The sequence below is a fragment of the Tursiops truncatus genome, chromosome 6 (genome assembly GCF_011762595.2).
Source record: "Tursiops truncatus isolate mTurTru1 chromosome 6, mTurTru1.mat.Y, whole genome shotgun sequence".
Taxonomy (NCBI): domain Eukaryota; kingdom Metazoa; phylum Chordata; class Mammalia; order Artiodactyla; family Delphinidae; genus Tursiops; species Tursiops truncatus.
In genome coordinates this window covers 60448336-60472405 of record NC_047039.1, presented here as the reverse complement: position 1 = coordinate 60472405, position 24070 = coordinate 60448336, and the positions used below count along the sequence as shown (strand labels likewise).

The 24070-nt window shown below is 38.4% G+C and overlaps 1 protein-coding gene across 5 annotated transcripts in view; it reads left to right on the top strand.

Annotated features, from left to right (window-relative positions):
• The window catches only part of LOC101334791 (tyrosine-protein kinase JAK2), a 376440-nt gene that overhangs the window by 129991 nt on the left and 222379 nt on the right, over window positions 1–24070 (top strand). The gene's annotated exons all lie outside the window — the stretch shown is intronic.

The following is a 24070-nucleotide window of genomic DNA, read 5'->3' as shown; positions in this document are numbered from 1 at the left end:
AGTTTCTCACCATTAAGTATGATGTTAGATATAGATTTTTAAAAGGTGTTGTTTACCAAGTTGAGGAAGTTTCCTTAGCTCTACTTTGTTGAGAGGTTTTTTTTTAGCTGTATGTGGGCCTGTCACTGTTGTGGCCTCTCCCGTTGCAGAGCACAGGCTCCGGACGCGCAGGCTCAGCGGCCATGGCTCACGGGCCCAGCCGCTCCACGGCATGTGGGATCTTCCTGGACCGGGGCACGAACCTGTGTCCCCTGCATCGGCAGGCGGACTCTCAACCACTGTGCCACCAGGGAAGCCCCTGTTGAGAGGTTTTTGTTTTGTTGTTTATTTTATTTATTTATTTATTTTTTTACGGTATGCAGGCCTCTCACTGTTGCGGCCTCTCCCGTTGCGGAGCACAGGCTCCGGACGCGCAGGCTCAATGGCCATGGCTCAGGGGCCCAGCCGCTCCGCGGCATGTGGGATCTTCCCAGACCGGGGCACGAACCCGCATCCCCTGCATCTGCAGGCGGACTCTTAACCACTGCGCCACCAGGGAAGCCCTGTTGTTTATTTTTAATTACAAATGAGTGTTGGATTTCAGGAAATGTTTTTTCTGCATCAATTGATATGATCATGTGCTTTTTGTTCTTTAGCTTGTTGGTGTAATGGATTACATTAATTGAATTTTGTGAATTTTTAAAAATGTTTTTTCACTCAGGTAAAATTTACCAACAGTGAAACACACAGGTGTTAAGTTTGCAATTATATGAGTTTTATAATTAGATACAGTTATGTAACTAGCACTCCAGTCAAGATATAGAACAGTTTCTTCATCCCAGAATCATTCTCTTGTGTTCCAGTTAATCTTCATCCCTCATAAGCAGCTTCTGTTCTGATTTCTATCACTTGAACTTTATAGGAATAATACAGTGTTTGATGTCCAGGTTTTATTGTTCAACGTAGTGTTTTTTGGATTCAATTATGTTGTTGTATGTATCAGTAGTTTGTTCTTTTTTATTACTGAATAATATCCCATTGTATAAATATACTATAATTGTTGATGATCATTTTGATTATTCCTAGTCTTCAGTTATTTTCTTTAAAGCTGCTATTAACATTTTCTGCAAGTCTTTGTGGACATGTTTTCATTCCTCTTGAGTATATAGCTAGGAGTGGAACTGGATAGATACATATTTAGTTTTATAAGAAATTTTTTTTTTAATTTTTCCATTTTAATTCCAGTATTGGCTTTACAGCTATATCTCTTTATATAATTCTTTAAATGTTTGCTCTAGTCATTGAAATATGTATTCTTAGTTTATCACAGTCTACTTAAAGATAATATGGTGCCACTTCACATAAAAAGTAAGAATCTTACAGCAGTAATTTTTCCATCCTTTGAACTATTGTTGCTATTCATTTTATATCTACTTATGTAATAATTTCCACAATAATATCATTGTTTTTCCTCTAAACTGTCAGTTTTCTTTCACAGAAATTAAAAGGAGATAAAAAAATCACCTTTTATATGTTCCTACATATTTACCATTTCAGGCACTCTTCATTCCTCCTATTGATTCATATTTCCATCTGATACCATTTTCTTCCAGCCTGAAGAACTTCTTTTAGCATCTCTTGTTGTGTCAGTCCTCTGGCAATGGTTTTTGTAAGCTTTTCTTTATCTGAAAATAGTTTAATTTCACCCTCAGTTTCAAAGCCTATTTCACTAGATATAAAAGTTTACACTGAGAGTGTTTTTCTTACAGCACATCTGAGCTAGGGCCTGAAGATTTGCATTTCTAAGATTTCCCAAATAATGCTAATCCTAGTAGTCCCAAGGGTATCCTTTGAGAACATACTCAATTTATTATCTTCTATCACTTTAACACCATTGTGCCCTTTTTACTATTAAATCACAAATTTTTGATGACATTCAATGTCAGTACTGTGTAGAAGGGAAACATGTTTATCACTCAACACCTAGTATAATGCCTAGAGTATAGCTCTTTGATAAAGAACTGTAATTTATTGAATCACAGTGGGAGAATTTAACAACTCTCTCTCTCTCACAAATTAACAACTCTCACAAATTAACAACTCATGCAGTCAAAAATAAATAAGACCACTTCACACACACAGTGGGATGGCTATAATCAAAAAGCAGATGATAAGTGTTGGTAAAGATGTGCAGAAATTGGAACCTATATATACTGCCAGTAGTAATGTAAAATGTTGCAGCCACTGTGGAAAAGAGTCTAGCAGTTCTTCAAGACATTAAACACAGAAATATCACATGATCTGGCAATTTCACTTTAAGAATATATCCAAGAGAAACAGTGGGCTACAGGGGGCAGAGAATGAAATGAGTTTGAAGTTATTAGCAGTCCAGATAAGACAAGGCTTTGAGAACTATGGTCAAGAGTTTAGATTTAATTCTAAGTGCATTGGGGAACCTTTAAAAAGGTTTAAGCAGATAAATCCCATGGTCTGATTTATATTTTAAAAAGATCTCTCTTAACCATGCAATTGTACAAATGAACGACGAGGATTTCTGTACATTATATAGGTTATCTCTAGGATATATTTTAAATGGAGAAAGTAAGATGTAGAACACTGTTTACAGTAGCCTAAATACTTTGTGTAAGGGGGGCATAAACATGTATATCATATTTTTAAAGCAGTTAGTTATAAATAAAAAACTAATAAAATGTGTTGCCTATGTAGAGAAACAACATTTAGGGGGGCAGGCAAGCATAATGCAAGACTTTTGTCAAATTACTTTGTTATATAGTTTTAACTTTGGAACCATGTAAATGTTTTAGATATAAAAATTGAATTACTAAAGAATAAAAGGAAATCCCTAAAAATTGAAAACGGCCATAACTGTAGATCACGTTGATGCTAAAGCCATATAAAGAAAATCATTACTAGAAATGACTTTAAAGTGTAGTATCTTGAGTTTACATCCCTAGTAGGATATATCCTAAGCACAAAACCCACAAAAATGTTAAATTGCACTCAGTAGTCTTATTGTTTTAAATAATACTGGTAATGCTATTTTTTAACTATTATAGGTCTGTCATAGGATAAAGAAAGTAAATAATCATGTTAATGTTAGAAACCAAGATTTTCACTTTAGGAGAAAAAAGACATATAAATCTAGAGAAGTAAACACTCTGTAATCTGAACTTTGAAATGGATGTATCAGTTTAATTTATGATTTATGAATTTTTTCTTTCAAAAACCAGTGTGTACTTCCTAACTCTGTCCTAACCTTCCTAATTCTGAAAAGACCTAAAAGCAATAACAATGCAGTAACAATGAGCACCCCTAGTTTCCAAATTGTGGATTTTCAACTAAAAGGAACCTGGGCTTCTTGGAAAAATGGCTGATTGAAGGTTTGTGGTAAGAAATGTATCTAGATAAACCAGGATTATTTTATTGTACCAGAGAATAAGCAAGCTATCAAAAACTAATGGAAAAAATCTAGACTTTAGAAAAAGAACAATAATTGCAATTCATTGCAATTACATCAGATATGTAAAATTTCCTAATAACGTAAAACATAACAAACCTCACTGGTTGCCACAGAAGGTTATTAGGGCACCAGCTCGTCTGCAAACGGATAAATAAAAAGAAAGAATCAGCATTTATTCTGCCTTTCAAACTTTATTTCAGAATAACCAAACCATTGATGAAAGTTCTTTATGGAAGAAGTCCAAATAATAAATGCAGAAGGAATGATAGAAGTAGAAAATCACCAGTTTGCAACCCTATGGACCTAAGCAACATTTTTGTCAGTGAATATTAAAGCCATAAAGTGAAAATTTAATGAGGGATTTTATAGTAGAGGAATCAAGCTGTCGCCATGTTAACCCTCTGATTGCTTTGACATTCGTAAAAGGAACAACCAGACATTACATCTCATGATATGATGTGACAGGAAAAATTCAGCATTACCTGAAGTATTCTTATCTATGATGTTAATTCTTAATCTAGTCAAACCCCTTTATCAGTTTACCACCCTCCCTCCCCGCAACACACATTAACTGAGACCAAGAGAAAGCAATCAGCCAAAGCCCCCCGCTCACTGCTAGAGAAAACTAGAGAAAGCCCATGCGCAGCAACAAAGACCTAAGGCAGCCAAAACAAACAAACAAACAAAAAACCCCCAAAATGTCAGCAAATCTACAGGACAAATCTAGAAGATAAATGACTCAGTTTTTAAAAAAATTCATGACATGAACTACAATATATCCATACAATGGAATATTATTTGTCAATAAAAAGAAAGTACTGGTAAAACATCAGTGAGCCTTGAAAACATTATGCTAAGAGAAAGAAGCCAGTCACAATGGATTAAATATTGTACGATTCCATTTATATGAAATGTCCAGAATAGGCAAATCTATAAGGACTAAAAATAATTTGTGGTTGCCTACAACTGGTAGGCAGATGGTAGGATTGGGGGATGATGGTTAAGGGGTACAAAATTTATTTTTTTAAGGGTGATAAAATATTTTAGAATTGATTATGGTGATAGTTGCACAACTTTGCAAATATACTAAAAACCATTGAATTGTACACTCTAAGCAGGTAAATTGTATGGTGTAATTATACGTCAGTAAAGTTGTTGAAAAATCTAAGACATGAAAAAATAGTGGCAGGGGGACTGTTACATAACCAAAAAGGTTTAAGGGACAAAACAATCAAATGTAATGTGAGAACCTTATTTAGATCTTGAGTCAAACAAACTGACTGTAAAAATATACCTTTGAGACCCTCTGGGAAGTTTAATTATGGGCTGAGTATTAAATATTGCTATGGTCTTAATGTTTGTATCCCCTCCAATTTATATGTTGAAGTTCTAAACATCAAGGTGATGGTATTAGGAGGTGGGGCCTTTGGGAGGTGATTAGGACACAATGGTGCAGCCCTTATGAATGTGATTAGTGCCCTTATAAAAGAAATCTTAGAAAGGTCCATTGCTCTTTGCCCTGTGAAGATTATAGTGAGAAGGCAGGCCATCGAGGAAGAATGGGGCTCTTATGAGACACCAAACCCGCCAGTCCCATGATCTTGGACTTCTGAGCCTTCAGAAATGTGAGAAATAAATTCCTATTGTTTATAATCTACCCAGCCTGAATGGACTCAGACAGATTTTAAGAAATAGTTGTCAGTTTTGTTAGGTATGGTCATGTTATGTTGGTTATGAAAAATGTTACCAGATAATGTGCATACCGAAATATTTATAGGTGAAACAATATGATGTTTTGCTTTAAAATACTCAAAAAAAAATGAGGATTAGGTGAAATAATAATGGCTATTTAAACTGGGTAATGACTCCCTTACAAAGGGACTCATTATTCTACTTTCTTCACTTTTATAGGATTTTATTTTCTACAAGAAAACAATTTAAAAACACTATTTGTGCATTAAAAAGATCACAATGAGTGTTTTTTAAGGAACCTCAATATTGTTCTCCATAGTAGCTGTATCAATTTACATTCCCACCAACAGTGCAAGAGGATTCCCTACCATATGACCCAGCAGTCCCACTACTGGACATACACCCTGAGAAAACCATAATTCAAAAAGAGTCATGTACCACAATGTTCATTGCAGCACTATTTACAATAGCCAGGACATGGAAGCAACCTAAGTGTCCATCAACAGATGAATGGATAAAGAAGATGTGGCACATATATACAATAGAATATTACTCAGCCATAAAAAGAAACGAAATTGAGTTATTTGTAGTGAGGTGGATGAACCTACAGTCTGTCATACAGAGTGAAATAAGTCAGAAAGAGAAAAACAAATACTGTATGCTAACACATATATATGAAATCTAAAAAAAAATGGTTCTATTAATAATCGTTTTTTTCTTCATAGCCTTTTCTTGTGTTCATTTTTTCATTTGTCTTCAGGTAATTATTTTGGTCAAAGTTCATGGACTGTAAACTTTATGAGTTCCTTCATATCTAAAAACACCTTTATTTTGCCCATATATATGAGTGATTGTTTGGCTAAGTATACAATTTGCGGCTCAAAATTTTCTTCTCTCAGAATTTATAAGAAAGTGTGCCATTGTCTTCTGGCATTCACTATGGCAGATGAAAATTCTGACGCACATTTTGTTCTCAGTCCTTCATAGGTATTCTTTTCCTTTCCTGTCTCTTACAGGAAGCTTTTAGATTTCTCTTTTACTTAGAAGTCATACGTCTTTCCAAGATAGGTCTAAACGTGTTTTTCTCCTCCTGACTGGTACTTGATGTGCCCTTCTTTCAACCTGAAGACTCAAGTATCCACTAAGGGAAATTTTCTTCTGTAATTTCCTTGATTATTTCTCTCCTTTCTTCAATCTCTCCTCATTTTCTGGGACTTGTGGATATATCTCCCATGTCTTTACACTTTTCTCTCGTACTTTTTTCTCTTTGCCTCTTTGCATTGCATTCTGGGAAAGTCCCTGTGCTTTCTCTGCCAGTATACCTATTCACTCCTTAGCTGTCTCCATTCAGCTGTTGAGCCCAGGGTAGAGTTTTTAATTTTGGCAATGATATATTTGATTTCCATGTACTAGTTTTACTTTTTATAGCATTATGTTCTTTTATATCACCCAATTTCTGGGGATTTGAATTACAATTAAAATTCTCCCTGTTTAATCTATATTGGTAACTAGGGTGTTTTTCCTTATCCTGAATGAGCTCCCTTTTTAGCTGACAGTGACTGCAGATTCTTTTACAAGAACCCTGGGTCCATTGTTCATTTGCTTGTTGTTTGTAATTGTGGTAAAATAAGCATAAGGTAAAATTGACCATTTTAACCATTTAGAAGTGTACAATTCAGTGGCATTAAGTGTAGTCACTATATTGTGCAGCCGTCACCACTATCCATTTCCAGAATTTTTAAAATATCCCAAACAGAAACTCTGTACCCATTAAATAACTCCCTAGTCTCTTCTTCCCAAGACCTTGGTAATCTCTATGATACTTTCTGTCTCTATGAATTTGCCTCTTCTAGGTATCTTATATAAGTTGAATCATACAATATTTGTCCTTTTGTGTCTGGCTTATTTCAGTTAGCATAAAGTTTTCAATATTCATCTATGTTGTAGCATATATCAGAATTTCCTTCCTTTTTAATTTAAGGCTGAATAATATTCCATTGTATATATATAATACATTTTGTTTATACATTCATCTGTTGATGGAATGTTTAGGTTGTTTCCATCTTGGCTATTGTGAATAATGCTGCTATGAACATTGATGTGCAAGTATCTGTTCAAATGTCTGCTTTCAGTTCTTTTTTAAAAAACTTTTATTAGAGTATAGTTCATTCATAATGTTGTGTTAGTTTCAGATGTATAGCAAAGTGAATCAGTTATACATATATCGACTCTTTTTTTCTTAATATATTATTTTCCCATATAGGCCATTACAAAGTATTGAGTAGAGTTCCCTGTGCTATACAGCAGGTTCTTATTAGTTATCTATTTGCTTTCACTTCTTTTGAGTATATCCCCAGAACTGGGATTACTAGATCATATGGTAACTCTATGTTAAATTTTTGAGGAACCACTCTAGTTTTCTACAGTGGCTGCACCATTTTACATTCCTACTAACAGTGCATCAGGGTTCCAATGTCTTCACATCCTCACTAACACTTGTTATTTTCCATTTTATTATTTTCTTTATTATAGTCATCCTCATGTGTGTGAAGTGCTATTTTATCGTGATTTTGATTTGCATCACTCTAATGACTAGTAACACTGAGCATTTTTCATGTGCTTTTTGACCACTTGTATATCTTCTTTGGAGAAATGTCTGTTCAAGTCCTTTGCCCAGTTTTGAATTGGGTTGTTTGTGTTTTTGTTGTTGTTGAGTTGTAGAAGTTCTTTATATACTCTGGATATTAATCCCTTATGAGATATATGACTTGCAAATATTTTTCCCAGATCTACTGGTTTTGGGGGGGTATGGAGGTAGGAACATCTGATGGGGCAAGCTTCCTATTAGAGTTTGCAATATCTTGTCTTCTGGGTACAGAGGTGGAAGCCACTGCTTTGCTGGGTTACTGTCCCACTTCTCAGGGAGCATCTTTTCTGGGAGTCTTCATCTTCAGAAACTCTACTCTGGAGCAAAGCCCATAATCACTTACTCTGAGAAAAAAGAATTAGATAGCTATTACCACTTATATCATATTAGAATGCTTTCAGTTGCAAATACAGAACACCCAAATGAAACTGGCTTAAACAATAAGGAAGTATATTGTCTCTCTAAGAGCAAACCCAAACAGAGGATGTGCCTCAGAACTGATTGAGAAGTTCAACAGTGTCATCAAAAGCCCAGATTCTGTTGGTTTCTCAGATTTTTCTATATACAATGTTAATTTCATCCTAACCCTCTGTTATAGGTTGTCTGTCTTTGACAATCAGGTCTGCATACTTTTCTATCCAGCAAATATCCACTTGTCTCCTTGGCCATTTCTGAGTCACATGCTTATTCCCGAACATGAGACATGAGACTGCACTTAGACCAAAGTCTCCCACCCTTGAAGCTGAGAGGGTTGGTCTTCCCAGAGGTATATGCCCTGTTTGGGGGAGGAGTGAAACAAAATGGGGGTTCCATTAGGAAGAAGGAACAAATGAGTGCTGTAGGCAATCAGTAATATTCACTACACCACTATTAATAAATTACCAAGCTCAAAGCTCACTATTTCTCCCCTATCCTATTATCTCTAATCTTGAGGCATTCCAGGGTTCTTTATGGGAGGCTAATTTTGGGGCAAGTGTCTTTTCTGTTGTCTGTTAGGCTTAGTAGGTTTCACTATCGACCTGCTTTATATCTTCCAATAATTTCTCGCTCTTCAGGGGTCTAACAACACCCCCATTTCCTTTCCATGTTTGCCTTGAAGTCATTTTTATGTTTGTATTTCCTCTATCATTCTAGTGAGATATTGGGAATGAGAGGAAACACAAGCATTTGGCTAGCCATATTGAACTGGAGGTCAACATACCTCTGAATTCAGGATTTTCCTATCTCTTATTCCTGACCCAATTATTATTATTATTATTATTTTTTGCGGTACGCAGGCCTCTCACTGTTGTGGCCTCTCCCGTTGTGGAGCACAGGCTCCGGACGCGCAGGCTCAGCGGCCACAGCTCACGGGCCTAGCCGCTCCGTGGCATGTGGGATCTTCCCGGACCGGGGCACGAACCCGTGTCCCCTGCATCGGCAGGCGAACTCTCAACCACTGCGCCACCAGGGAAGCCCCTGACCCAATTATTTGGCTTAAAACTCTTCAGAGGGGACTTCCCTGGTGGCGCAGTGGTTAAGAGTCCTCCTGCCAATGCAGGGGACATGGGTTCGATCCCTGGTCTGGGAAGATCCCACATGCCGTGGAGCAACTAAGCCTGTGAGCCACAACTACTGAACCTGTGCTCTAGGCCCCACAAGCCACAACTACTGAGCCCACGCGCCACAACTACTGAAGCCCACACACCTAGAGCCTGTGCTCCGCAACAAGAGAAGCCACCGCAATGAGAAGCCTGTGCACTAGGGTCATACATCTTGTAAGTGGCAGAGCCAGGGATTGAACCTAGATAGATGAACTCAAACCCAGATAGCCTCAGAGTCCAGCTGAGGAGTCCTTTCCATTCAGGTTTGGCAAATGCATCATGTTTTTGTGGAAAAACAAGGTTATACTCTCTGTTTGATTTTCAATACCTTTATGAAAACATCTAATAGTATTTTATTATTATTATTTTTGTTTTATTTTTCTCTTTGGCCTCAGAAGCAAAATGATTGCAAATTTGCAGCTGATTTTTTCTTAAGAATTAAAGAGGCAGATTTTTTTTTAATGAGCTTATAATTAATACCTTTGAGGACACCATCTTATAAATATATTTTGATTCAAAGCCTTGAGACCACTTTCTTTAGTTTATTCCCATCTAATTAGCATTTCATCATGTAGAAGAGTTATACATAATTAATATATATAAAATGTTAAGTAATCAATCTTGGTACTGATCCCTAGGATACAACTAGTGTTAAAACTTCCCCACTTTCTATAATAAAAGAACCATTTAGCTTACTAATTTCATGTTTAATATTTTTTTTATCCTTGCTCTAACTGCTTGAGAATCCCAAGTGCTGTTTTTAAAAAATATCTTTTGATAGAGAATCTTATTAAGAGTTTCTAAAAATGTAAATAAATGTTTATTTGTTCTCTTTAATTTGCATTCTTTTTGCTAAGATGACTTCTCTTGTGTTGTTTTGGAAGAAAATTGATGACATCAGGTATCTGTTCCCGTTTCATCTTTATATCTGTGAATTGCTAGAGGCTTTAACTTTTTTAAGTTTGTTCATCTGGGGAAAGAGGATATTGAATTGGGATATCTCTTTGGGTATTACTACCCTCCTCCAACATGACACACAATTCTTTACATATCTATTAAATAGTGAAAAGGTAGAAATCCAAGGAAGAAAAAAATATCAAGGAAAAGAACAAAAGCTCTTCTTGGTTAGTTTTCCACTAGATTACTATAATCGGACTGTATTTGTTCCTCAGCTTCATCTAACACCATGTAGTTTTCCTGTTGCAAGGGGAAGAGTCAAGGTAATTTTGATCCAGTTAGCCAAAGGAATTAGCTAGATCCTAATATACATATGACCCAGATTTCCGAATGCCTTTTTTTTAAAATTTATTTATTTTATTTATTTATTTTTGGCTGCATTGGGTCTTTGTTGCTGTGCGTGGGCTTTGTCTAGTTGCGGCGAGTGGGGGCTACTCTTCGTTGCGGTGCACAGGCTTCTCATTGCGGTGGCTTCTCTTGTTGTGGAGCACAGGCTCTAGGCACTCAGGCTTCAGTGTTTGTGGCACGTGGGCTCAGTAGTTGTGGCTCGCAGGCTCTAGAGTGCAGGCTCAGTAGTTGTGGCACACGGGCTTAGTTGCTCCGTGGCATATGGGATCTTCCCGGACTGGGACTCGAACCCATGTCCCCTGCATTGGCAGGTGGATTCTTAACCACTGCACCACCAGGGAAGCCCCCTCAACTCCTTTCTTGCACCAATTTGGTAACTCAAAGAGAAAATTATCTAAGATTATAAGGAAAAACAAACCTTGAAGGACCAGTGAGGTATTGGGAAATACTTCAGTCTGGGAAGAGCAATTAGTTCCAAATTAACTTGGACTTGAGGAATTAAACTAGGAAAAATAAAATGATCTGCAGATATGTCATCCTAAAAATCATAACTATTTCGAATTTTTTTAACCTAAAACTCTCTTCTCAAAGATAAACAGAAAGGAGAGGTACCTCTAATTTAGATTCAGAGAAAATTGGCACAGAATATCTCAATTTAAGAGACGTGTAAGAAGGAGAGTAAAAAGGAAAATGTCAAACTCTTGGATACTTAAAACCAAACTGAGTTGCTATAGAGGTGAAGTCAGAGAAAGAGTTACAGTCCAGTGAAGCATCATTGTTATAAATTGCTCTCAGCATGCTGGTCCACAAAATTCCAGGCCAGGGGAAGACAGGAAATTTGAAAACAGTCCTATTCTCTACAATTAATGCAGTCAGTTCTTTCTCTGAGTTTGTAGCAATACTTGTCTTTAAGTGAAATAAAAATTTGTAGGACAGTGCCTGGCACAGAATCAGTACACAAATTCCTTCCCCTTTTCAGGGGCAAATGGACAATCGGGCCACTTTTAATCTTTTTTTTTTTTTAATATATTTATTTATTTATTTATTTATTTATTTATTTATTTATTTATTTATTTATGGCTGTGTTGGGTCTTCGTTGCTGCGCACTGGCTTTCTCTAGTTGTGGCGAGTGGGGCCTACTCTTTCATTGCGATGCACAGGCTTCTCATTGCGGTGGTTTCTCTTGTTGTGGAGCACGGGCTCTAGGTGTGTGGGCTTCAGTAGTTGTGGCTTGTGAGCTCTAGAGCGCAGGCTCAGTAGTTGTGGTGCCTGGCCTTAGCTGTTCCACGGCATGTAGGATCTTCCCGGACCAGGGCTCAAACCTGTGTCCCCTGCAGGTGGATTCTTAACCACTGTGGCACCAGGGAAGCCCACCACTTTAATCTTATTAAAAGCTATTAAACTTATGAAGTGCAGTGAAGGGAGTCTCTCCAGATAGTATAGTGTCCCTCTTTTCTCTGGGGAAACGGATGATGACCAGGGTACCAAGAGTGACTCTTTGATAGAGTGTAAGTATTTTCCAGCCAGCTCTAGCACAGGGACCCTGGCTTCTGATCTGTGGTGGTCTGCCTGTGGAGATCACTGCTGTGCTACTAGAGACAAAGGATATTAGTCAGTTGTTTCTGAAGTGTTTAATCAGATCGAGAGGTTTTAGTTGTTCCTTCATGGATTTTGTGGTTTGGGGTATGTGTATGCTCTGGACCTAATAGTTCTCCATGTCATCTCTTTCCTTTTCTGCAAACCAGTTCAACATCTATAGCGCACCTACTTTATACCAGGTTCTGTGACAGTACTAGGATTACAAAGATGAATATGATGTAGTCCATGTCCTCTAGGAGGTTAGAGTCTGGGAAGAGCCATATAGACATAGAAAGACCTCACTCTGGTTTTACAATGTGATGAGTGTAATAATCAAGATATAAAAGTTACCATAGGAATTTAGAGATACCACCAAACTCAAATTGGAGATCAAGGATGGTTTCCTAGAGGAAGTGCTGACTGAGGCGAAGCTTAAGGGAAGAATTGGAATTGGTGACATTGGAAGACGGAAACTGAGCCTCAGTTTTCTTATCTATAAAACGAGGGTTATACTGCCTGCCTCCCAAGACTTTTTTGCAAGGACTAATTAAGATACATATGTAAAGCATTTAGCAGAATCCTGTTGCATACTAAACACTTAGAGAAATTGTTGTGATGATGATAATGGTATAGTTAAAAGCCAAACCCTGCATCCTATTCTAATACATACCCCAAGATAGAATTAAGTCCAGCCCAAAATACCAGAAAAACTGATGGAAAATGCTAACTTGTTCTAGAATTACTCAAACCTTTATAGCCTTCAACACACATAACTTTGTTACATGAGCTAAATAAACCTTTTCCTGAGAACTGATAAGAAGCAAAGTGAAAAGTTCCCTCAAAGTAAATGACTCTGTATATTTGATTTTAGAAAGTTACTAGTTACTCCTGAATTTTTCTGTAAAGAATCTGTATCATTTATCTATTGCCACAATAATGCTGCATAATAAACGATCACAAAACTTTAGTGGATTAATACAATAAATCTTTCCTTAGCTTAGTCTGTGAGTTCAGGTGACCTGGACTGGATTCACATGATCTTGCCTGGGCTTGCTTGTGTATCTGTAGTCAACTGCAAGTTGGCTAGGTGGCTCTGCTGATCTTGGCTGTGCATGCTCACATTTCTAGGGCTTGGCTGGCTATTGGCCTATTTGGTTCATCTCAGTTGGGATTACAGAGATTATTAAGGTGACTTAGGTGAGTCAAGGTACAAGAGAAAGAGCGAACCTGAACATGCAAACTTTTCAAGGCTTTGCTTGTGTCACATTTGCTAATATCTTATTGCCAAATCAAGTCACTTTACTGAATTTGGAGTTAGAGTGAGAGAGCATTACAAATTTATAATACATAGCAAAGGGTGTGGATAGGGAGGGGTAAAGAATTAGGGCCATTTTTATAACATCATGGTTTTCCCTTTGGCCAAAATTATTCAAATATTTCTCACATACAGAATATGTTCAAACCCTTACTAAGACCTCCAAAAGTCTCATCCAATCATGGAAGTGTGCTTGAAGTCCAGGTTCTCATGATTTATATCAACTCTGGATGTGATTCTTCTTGATGCAGAGACTTGTGCACTAAAAAAACCAAGTTATCTGCTTCCACCTACCTCACCTAAAGTGGTAAGGCAGGGACAAGATAAATGCAATAAACACTCCCATCCCCAAAGTAAAAGAATAGGTTGCACATAGTGGTTACTGGTCCATAGTAGTTCTGAAATCCTGCTGGGAAAATATTGGCAGATTCCCCTAGTCTGGGGGTGGGAAATGTTTTTTATTTAGACCCTGGTTCTGCTATCTGGGAATGGTTTGCCTGTCTATTCTCCACAATTGCTGGCTCTGCTCTCTGATAGGCCTCCACATTTTCCATTGCTCGCCTTGACCTCTTCTGAAGAGGATATTAGCGAATTTGCCCTCAGAGCAATTTCTTCTGTCTGCTTCCTGTCCAGAGAAGGAGGCCGAGAGGCCTTTTTACATTTTGAACAGTCTCCATCCCATTTAGTTTTATCTTGTGGCTACTTTTTCCATTACAGCTCTCTCAATGATTTGTGTGTTTTATATAACTTGACTTAACTCCATGTTTTGAAAAACATACCCCAAATTCTTCTGGGGACATACCACTCTTTTGGATTGAATCAGTGCTAATTTGGGAACATCAGACTGCTGGGAGGCCCAGGTGCCTTTTTGTCCCACTGAGTGGGTCTACTGTGTACTACCTTGCATCTTTCAGAGGTCCCAACAAAAGTCTCATAGCCCCACCCTTGATTTGGCCTATATCCTGAGGCTATTTCTTAATTTGAAACCCATTTACTGCCTTGAAAAACTGGACATGAAAAACGATTCTACTTCCCAACTTAGCAAATTCTGGCCCCTCTATATTCTATATAAATTCTGCCTGAAAACTGGCTAGTTCTTTTCTGAGTTCTTCTCTTTCTTGAGGTGGCTTATTTATTTATCTTCAGCAGCTAGTAAGAGCCAGTTGATACTACTTTCAACATCCTACCTGAAAATCTCTATGCTCAAGTTCCAGTGTTCATTGGATACATCTTTGTCTTCTAAGTTATCACAGGCTGTGCTTTTACCAAATATTTTTCCACCACAAAACACGGGTCACATTTCTCAAGCTAAGTGCCACAAATTTTAGGTTTTGCTACAGCAGTACTACACTTCTGTATATCAATTATCTATTGACACAAATGTGTTTCAAAACAAAGAATGACAAAATCTCAGAAGCATTCAAAATAAACATTTATTTAGTTGCAGGTGTCTGTGTAGTTAGTTACCTAATTCAGGTTGAGTTTAGGTGATCTTGGTTGGGCTTGCTCACATGTTTGGGAGGTCACCAACTCATCTAGAAGGTTCTTGACTGGGGTGACTGGTGTAATTTAGGTGTGCTCCATGTGCCTTTTATTCTCCAGCAACCTGGGAATGTTCTTATGGGAGTCATCAAGGTACATGAGCCAGAGAAAGCTTCCTGTACATAAACTAAGATGGATAACCTATATGGATATAAATAGATGAATAACTCATAGGCCTGAACATGAAAACAGAACTATAAATCTTCTGAAAGAACATGGGAGAACATTTTCAAATCATAAAATAAACAATTTATAAATTGGATTTTATTAAAATAAAAAATTTCTGATCATCCAAAGATACCATTAACCAGAATTCCCTGGCAGTCCAGTGGTTACGACTCCACACTTTCACTGTCGAGGGCACGGGTTCAATCCCTGGTTGGGGAACTGAGATTCCGCAAGCTGCGCAGCAAGGCCAAAAAAATAAAAATAAATAAATAAATAAATAAATAAAATAAACCTCTCTCTTTTTTCCCCCGTCCTTCCTTCCTTCCTTCCTTCCTTCCTTCCTTCCTCCCTCCCTCCCTCCCTCTCTCTCTCTCTCCCTTTCTTTCTTCCTTCCTTCCTTCCTTCTTTCCTTTCTTTCTTTCTTTCTCTTTCTTTCTTTCTTTCTTTCTTTCTGTCTCTTTCTTTCTTTCTTTCTTTCTTTCTCTCTCTCTCTCTCTTTCTCTCTCTCTCTCTCTCTCTTTTCCAATGAGCTGGAATTAAATATTAGGAAGAATATTATAGAGGAGGGCAAACCACTAAAAGCAGGATCTTTGGGCTGACTAGCACAGTGGGCCTAGGCACCAATGTTATGGAGACTCTAAGAAACCATGTAGAATGTACTTCAGAATTGTCTCTCCAGAAAACAGAAGGCAATCTCATTTGCTGAGGGTTGCCTCAAGAGGTTAATCACCGTGTACTTCCAGTCCACTCTAGGAGGGCTGAGAAAGCTTCTCAGCTTTGATGGAAGCTCTGGAAGAGCGCTTGAGACTGCAGTTGGTACTTGAGTTGGGAAGCCTTCAGCATGCACGGAAACTGTCCCCACAGCTGCAGCTGAGGTTAGGACTGAGGGGAGTGATCTAGGGCCCATTGATATCTATAACTGATGTCTTTCCATAGTAGCACAGATAGATCTATGTCATTCTTTTTTTTTTTTTTTTTTTTGCCGTATGCGGGCCTCTCACTGTTGTGGCCTCTCCCGTCGCGGAGCACAGGCTCCGGACGCGCAGGCTCAGCGGCCATGGCACACAGGCCCAGCCACTCTGTGGCATGTGGGATCCTCCCGGACTGGGGCACGAACCCGTGTCCCCTGCATCGGCAGGCAGACTCTCAACCACTGCGCCACCAGGGAAGCCCTATTTCATTCTTGTAAAGGCTGCATGGCATTCCCTGGATGTACCATAATTAAATTAACCATAATTACCCAAGTATGGACATTGAGCATGTTTTCTCTTTCTTTGCTGTTAAAGTTATACTCCTCTATCACATTCTGACCAACCAGGCCAGCTGAAAGTCTTGAGTTGAAGTACCACGAAGCAGCTAAAAATGGTGTGTTGAAGTATTTGTCATTCTTCCCAAAGGAAGAATAAATATCATCTTTGACCGGCTCAGGTATCTGCACGGCAAATATACTGAAATTGAGACCAAAGACAAATCATTCCGATATTCCAATGTTTGCACCAACAAAGCTTCCCCTTTGATTTATCTATTCATTTGTAGAGTATAAGACAGAGTGTCTTACAACCTCTTAATAAATGATAATCTACATCCCTTCCAAATTATATAATCATTCATTTGGACTGTCCTTTAATGTCTACCCCCAGCTTTTGTCTCTAAGTGCTAATATTTTCTCTCCAGTGTCTATTAGCTTTTAGGCATAAATAATCCACTATTGGGCATATTTATATTCTGATCTACTCTCACTAAAAAATATAAATAAGGAAAGCCCAACACTCTTCACAATATTAATTTGTGTTTTATCAACCAATATTAATCACTGACTGTATGCCAGGTACTGGGCTAGGCCCAAGGTCACAGTTATCTTTTTACTTTAAGAGGTGGAATCAACATTCAAACCTGGGCCCAAGTGACCCCAAAGCTTCTGGTTTATAATTTACCAAGATTTGTCATCTGTGAAACAAGTGATGTTATTAAATTGGGATGAACTACATTTGGAATAAGAAATTGGCTTAAAAATGGATTCAGAACCATGTTTCCAATATTTTCTTTAAAGAATAAAAGTTCTCCCAGCTCTGAGATCAACTGTACCTTCTTGGGTCAGGCACTTAATCTCTCTGGAATTAACTTTATTTATCTATAAAGTAGGGTATTGGACTACTTTAATATTTTATTACTCCTTTTAGGGACCTTTATACTGAACTGAATATATGTTGAAACTGGCAAATAAAGATACTCCAAAGACCATAATCCTCATTAAGAATTTAGGACTTTTTTTTTTAGTATTTTCTTTTTTTTAAGATTTTATTTATTTATTTATTTATTTTATTGGCTGCGTTGGGTCTTCCGTTGTGTGCGCTGGCTTTCTCTAGTTGCAGCGAGCGGGGGCTACTCTTCGTTGTGGTGCGAGGGCTTTTCACTGCAATGGCTTCTCTTGTTGTGGAGCACAGGCTCTAGGCACACAGGCTTCAGTAGTTGTGGCTCATGGGCTCAAGAGTGCAGGCTCAGTAGTTGTGGCACACGGGCTTACTTACTCCGTGGCATGTGGGATCTTCCTGGACCAGGGCTCGAACCCGTGTCCCCTGCATTGGCAGGCGGATTCTTAACCACCAGGGAAGCCCAAGAATTTAGGACTTTTAAAACCCAATGTATGTTCAAAAGACATTGCAAAGTTCTTAGATACAGGAATCAAAGATGCATGCTATGTGCCCCAGAGTGTCTCCTAAGGACTTTACATGCATTATCTCATTTAACCCTCACAACATAATGGAGTTAAATGATATTATTGTGATCCCCATTTTTTAGTGATGGAACCTGACACCTGAAGAGATAAAACAATTTACCCAAGATCACACAGCTAGTAGGTGCTAGAACCAGTAACCATCCCAAGCCCGCTAGATTCCAGATCCCAAGTTCTTAATCTGTATAGTAACTTTATTCCAAAGAATAATTTAGATTAAAGTTTAAAATCTTTTGCCTCCAAAGATAATTGTATTCAAATAGAGACAGACTCTTGAAGATGCAAAGGATTTTGTTAGAATGGTGGAATATCAGACTGGCAGAGATATTTCTTGTTCCTCAATTTATACCAACTCTGATTATTTTCTCCATCTTTTTTTTTACTCTACTTTGCAAATTTTTGGTATTGTGTATATATTATTAACATTAAAAAAATATAATTCATGCCACCAAGCCACCTGATTAGCTCAGGCTTCTGTCCCGTAGGTGCCTGGCACTGGCTGGTGGTAGATGAGCTGGGGTGGGCTTGCCCCCTCCCCACACAGCAGAGCCAGGCTGCCCTCTAGCTCTCCAACCAGGGCCAGCAGCAGGGCATGGGGGCCTCAGGTGTCCCAAGCAAGGGTGGTGCCATCCGAGAGCATGTAGGCATCGGCCAGACCCAGTGCAATGCACAGCAGCTTGTAGCCAGTGCCCAAGGCCTCCCAAATCCCAAATCTGTACAAAGTCCAGTGCCTGCTGCAGACATCTTCTCCCCTCCACTCAGCAGGAAGCACCCCTGCCTGAGCCCACTGGGAGGGGCTGGATCAGAGACCTGCCACTAGCTACATGTTTGGGAGGGAAGTGAATGCTGCACCACCTCCTCTGAGGAAGAAGGAGGTGACACCACATCTGCCCTCAAGGAGTTTGCAATTTTGCTGAGGAAATGACATCAGAGAAACATTTTGGAGAACAGGATATGCCAGAATATGTGGTGAAGTCTCAGTTCCTGTACTCCATGGAACAGATCATCTCTGCAAAGCTCCCCAGCTTGGCCCTCCTCATCCCTACCCAACCTTCTGCCTTCACACCTGGGCCCCCAGTTTCTTCCCTCATTCCAATACAGCTCCCCAGCCCAACTCTCTCCTTACACCCAGTGCTCCATCTAATCCAAAGAGGAAACCAGTGTCCCTCTGGTCTGCCTGAGAAGCCCAATCATGTTCATCCATGTATTCAATAAACATTATGTGTGCCAGGAAAAAAAAAATTAAAAAATATAATTCATTTGTTAGAGAGATTTTAGGCTCACAGCTAAACTGTGCAGGTGGTACAGAGATTTCTCATATACCACCCCCTGTAACCACTTGGCCTAACCCTCTCTATCATCAGCACCCCCCACCAGACTGGTACACTTGTTACAATTGATGAGCCTACACTGACTCATTATCATCACTCAAAGTCCATAGTTTACATCAAAGTTCATTCTTGATGTTGTGCATTCTATAGGTTTGGACAATGTATGACATGTTTCCACTATTATAGTGTCATACAGAGTAGTTTCACTGCCCTAAAAATCCTCTGTGCTCCACCTGTTCATTCGTCTCTCCCCACCTAACCCCGGGCAACCACTGATCTTTTTACTGTCTTCATAGTTTTGCCTTTTCTAGAATGTTGTATAGTTGGAATCACACAGTATGTAGGCTTTTCAGATTGGCTTCTTTCACATAGTAATATACATTTAAGTTTCCTCTGCATATGCATTATTTTAAAATGGGAAAATATATGATATTCTTTTTTTTTTTGAAAAAAAAAAGGACCCTTCCTTAGGTGGCTGTTCTGTCTGTAAGATGGGTACCACTCTGATTTTGCCAAAAGACCAGAGAGATGTCAGGCTAGAGCTATTTGAACCATCAGGCGAAGCCCCCTCTGAAAGGAGTTTGTAAAGTTGCTGTCAGAAAAAAGCAAGCTAGAGGGAAAATCAAGCCTGCTGGTAAATGAGATGGGGTATGTAATCAAAGCTGACTTTAGAAGACCTATTTTTAGAAGAGTTCATGGCTCTGAAGAAGACTGAGTGAATGGCAGTGCTTTACTGAGAATAATAGCAAAGCCAGCATGACAGGAGCCTGGAGAGAAGACCTATGGAACTTTTAGACCTTCTAGAAAACCAGATGATATTCTCTGAGTGGAATACGTTATAGCAATTTTAAATTGTGATACGTGGTGGCAGGTGCAACATGATATCTCGGGCTCTCTCCCAAGGTCACAGGTAGGAAGAAGTTTTTCTTGCCTTTGCCACGTGCTCCTCTTCAGGGGCAGCTGCGTTAGGCTAGGCAAAAAGAGGAAGAAGTCTAGGTGTTTTCCATACCCCCTCTGGTCCTTTCCAGGAAGCTGAAAGTGACCTCGGCTCTCCATGTAGCTGGAAATGCTTTTAGTTTCTGTAATGAATTTCCAGTTCAGTGGCCCACATCTCTGACCGCTTGGCCTGCCAACTCCCTGGCTCTCCTGTGTTATCTTTTCTCTCCTCAGATCCTTCTTCAGCCCTCAGTCTTTTCTTCCTCCCTACTCTCCCCTCGTCCCACACACAGGGCTTGTGGGACCTAGCTGCCAGCTTGTGCCTTTAGCTTATCACTCCCCCACAGGAGCTCAGAAGAAATGAGAAGTTTCTGTCAACCTTAGAGGTGCCCTCTGCTGGTTGTTGGCAATGCAACATTAAAATTAATGTTTGGAAATAGAGTTGTTTCATTTATTTAATAAAAATTTGGGTTGGAGACACTAGTAGGTAGGATAAAACACAGAAGAAAAGGCGGTTATGAATTATAAAAGTTTCTAAATGCCACTGAATTGTGTTTGATTTACTGCGGCGTGCAGTAGAGCAGTGGTTCTCAAATGGGAGTAATTTTGCCCCCAAGGGGACATGTGGCAGTGTCTGGAGACATTTTTGGTTGTCACAACATGTGGTGGGGGTGTCTTCTACTGGCGTGGAGGTGGGTAGAAGAAAGGGATGCAGAAGAGAGGCCTCCCCCCACCCCCCAACAGATAATTATCCAGTAGAGTGGACCTACGTTAGATATGACTGAGAAAGCTGAAATTAGACTTAATAGAATTTTGGGATTTGAAGCGATTTAAAGATTAGTTGAGCCATTCTCAACCTTGATAGCCCATAGGATCACCTAGGAAGCTTTAAAATACTGACACTTGGGTCCCATTCCTGGAGATTCTGATTTAATTTAATTTCTGGTTTGAGTGTGGCCTGGGCATCAGAATTTGTAAATCTTTCCAGGTGATTTTAATATTCAGCCACAGTTGAGAACAATCAGTGTTGTCCACACCCTCATTTTTTTGGATGAGGCATCAGACCCTGGGGGATCAGGTCTCAGTGTTCCATAGTGGCAGAACTGGGACTGATACACAATCTCTTGAGGAAAAGAAGATAAGGTGGCACTAGCTTGACTACACATCACACTTCAAAAGCAAAAACTGTGAAAATATCTTATCACTTTTTTGAAAACTCTAAATCTTTTTTATGATCTATTCTTTCTTTAATAGTTTCCAAAAATTTTTCTAAAAATGACATATTTCTTTTTAAAAAATTCATGCTCAGGGAAATGCAAATTAAAACCATGAGATGCCACTGCACACTTATAGTTAGAAATTAAACACACACACACACACACACACACAAACACACCCAGATAACTAACAATACTAAGTGATGATGAGAAAGCAGAGCGAATGGAACTCTCACATTGCAAATGGGAATGCAAAATGGTACAGCCACTTTAGAAAACAGTTTGGCAATTTCTTGTAAAGTTAAACACGTACCTACCATGTGAACTAGCCTTCCTGCTCTTAGGTATTTATTCAAGAGAAGCGAAAACTTACATTCACACAAAAACCATGAATACATTAATGTTTACAGTGTTTTAATTCATGATCACAAAAATAGGAGCAACCCAAATGTTCTTGAACGGGTGAATGGATTAACAAACCATGGAACGTCCTTACAATGAAAATCAGTACTAAAAGTGAACAAACCACTAATAATACAACAGTGTAGTTGAATCTCAAATAGATTATGCTACTTGAAAGAAGCCAGACTCAAAGACACATACTGAATTATACCATTTCTAAGAAATTATGGAAAAGCCAAAATTATAGGAAGAGAAAATGGGTTAGTGGTTTGAGGACCAGAGAGTGGGAGGAGGGGTTGAATGCAAAGGAGGCTCAAGAGGGAAGTTTGTGGGGTGATGAAACTCTTGCACGTCTTGATTTTGGTGGCAGTTACATGACTATGCATTTGTCTGAACTCAAAAGAACCGTATACCAAAATGGGTGAATTTTACTCTATGTAAATTTTAAAAGTGACTAAAATAATGCATAAAAGGTTGGGAAATATAGAAATATAAGAAGAGACAAAAGCAGCGATTCACCCCATCCCAAAATGAGGGGGGCATTTGGTTAACTTATTTTCAAATCTCTCTCTCTCTCTGCATACAGATGAGAAACAGAAAAGGATCGGTAGAAATAAATACACCTTATACTCTGGAGTTCAGCTCTATAATTGTGTTATAAATAGTATTGCTGTTTAATGTTACTCGAATTATACATAAAATCACACTATAAATAGTACTTTAATTTTATTTGAATTTAACAAAAGCAATAGAAACTGAAAGGGTTGGTAAATTTCAGATAATGATTTTTTTCACTATAAGGAATATTTTCTAGAATATCCCTGTAAGGTTAAGAAAAGAAATTATGAAAATCATTAAGTTGGTAACTTGTAAAATAAAATATGCTTAACTTTAGACAGTACAGATGGACTCTTTGTTGGGGGAAAGGAGGTCCTATGGACGCTTGTATTTGCTCCCACGTCCCTTTGCATTTACCTTCTGATTTTTGTTGCTCATGTATTTCAACATTGTTAAGAATGATAACATTTGCATTCTGGATTACGATTATAATTCCCCCAGTTGTTTAGCCTTCCTTTTTTATTTTTTGTTTTCCTAAGAATTTTTAAAATTTAATTAATTTAAAATTTTTTACTGAAGTATAATTAACTTACAATACAGGTATACAGGTATACAACATAGTAACTTGATATTTTTGTACATTACAAAATGATCACCACTGTTCAGTCTTAATTTAATATATACAAGACTTCTGTAATCACCATTAACCCTTTTACCATGACTTTTACATTTCTGAATTTAGTTTGAGTCAACTTTGGTTGGCTGGACTACATAGTTAAGTAGTTTTTCCAAGAAGAGTTTTATGGATTCTGTGTGATCTGAGTTCTCTAAAATTTTGAGAAATAATATCTGCCTGTTTAAACAAGAACTTTGCAGTCTGTGATATTTCTGGGTTACCCTTTCCATAGAACTTTGTAAGTATTATTCTCTTAATGTTGCTGAAGAGTTTTTTGAGACTAACTCAATTGTGTCCCCCAAAGTTGACAATCATTTTTCTCTTGGTCTATCATCTTTTGTCTTAACTTCCTTAACTTCTCTGTGTTTTTCTTCAGCATTAACTCTGATTATCTTTTCCTTCATGCCATCAATTCAAATTGTCATTGTTTCCACCTTCACTGGGAAACGATTATCTTTCCCATTCCACCCCTTTTAGGAGCAACATGTTGCTTTCTATCCACTTTCTGAAAACCAAGAGTGTGGGTATGGGTGTAAAGGAGGAAAGAGCTAGTCTGGACCAAGTACAGTCTTTAGCTGGGTTCTTATACGTCTGCTGAGATTTTGCGGAACCTCAGAAGAGTGAGATCAAAGAGCTCACTCCATTCGGCCAGTGGAATATCCTACTTCCAAGGGCTCTTACTCATTCCTTTGACTCAGCACAGCACCCTGGAAAAATGACAAGCCCCAGCAGAACTTCCTATCTCTGCAAACCCTGACTTTGACTTTTCCCAGGACTGCTTATTCATCTCTCACTTTATTTACAAATTGAGGATAATTAGTGAGTTCTTACGATGTCATTGACTTAACTTTTCCTCAGTGCTATGCTTCTGTTTTTCTCTTGGTTACCAACCAAGTTTTGAAGTCTATGGCATAAGATCAATGTTC